This window comes from Saccopteryx bilineata, chromosome 10 (assembly GCF_036850765.1).
Source record: "Saccopteryx bilineata isolate mSacBil1 chromosome 10, mSacBil1_pri_phased_curated, whole genome shotgun sequence".
Taxonomy (NCBI): domain Eukaryota; kingdom Metazoa; phylum Chordata; class Mammalia; order Chiroptera; family Emballonuridae; genus Saccopteryx; species Saccopteryx bilineata.
In genome coordinates, this window is record NC_089499.1 from 14,905,220 (window position 1) to 14,906,162 (window position 943).

General features: G+C 39.1%; 1 non-coding gene across 1 annotated transcript; it reads right to left on the reverse strand.

Annotated features, from left to right (window-relative positions):
• Positions 1-445: 445 nt before the first annotated feature.
• Positions 446-552, reverse strand: LOC136314803 (U6 spliceosomal RNA). The gene has a single exon (XR_010727384.1). It is a non-coding gene; the product is annotated as a U6 spliceosomal RNA (small nuclear RNA).
• Positions 553-943: the final 391 nt, after the last annotated feature.

The window sequence follows — 943 nt, forward strand, 5'->3', positions numbered from 1 at the left end:
CTTTCTTACTTCCTCTTTGTTTTTTCTTCTTTCCAAACATGGGATTCCACTGAGGCTCCCAATCACATTACTGTGTCTCCTTGGCTACTGGGCCATAAACGGGGCCCATTAGTTTATTTCTCCCCAAAATTCAAATGGCAGGCTCCTAAAGTCTTATAAAGATATCCTGAGAGCAGATCCAGGATCTCTTGCTGCTGAGAGCCTGGAGCTTTCCAGTGTCCTGTTCTTCCAAAAGTCATGATCTCCAGCTCTCCCCTCAATTTTGAAACTGTTCAAGAACCCTCTTTCCAATAAATTCCCTTTCCCCCTTAGCCAGTCAGTTTCTACTGCTTGTTAACCAGAGAATAATTATACTCCCCATTCTCTTTACTCTGCCACCAACATTGAGCAAATTGGGCAGCCATATATATATATATATATATATATATATATTATATATATATATATTAATATGAAACGCTTCACGAATTTGCATGTCATCATGTGCAGGGGCCATGCTAATCTTCTCTGTATCATTCCAATTTTAGTATAATGTGCTGCCAAAGTGAGCACTCATATGTGCATTGACCGGGGATATTTTTAAGAATTTAACTGTATTCTATTCATTTATGTTTTATTTATTATATTTTATAAATAAATTTTAATTGACTCAACTCTACTCATTGCATATTAAAACCATAACTGTGAATTTTGTTACTGCATATGCATACCTTGTGTCCATATATTTTAGGTTTATTTATCTTAAGAGAGAGCTAGCAACCTAAAATTAAAAAAAAACAACAGCCTGACCAGGCAGTGGTGCAGTGGATAGTGTGTCGGACTGGGATGCAGAGGATCCAGATTTGAAACCCCAAGGTCGCTGGTTTGAGCGCGGGCTCATCTGGTTCGAACAAGGCTCACCAGCTTGAGCCCAAGGTTGCTGGCTTGAGCAAGGGGTCACTCA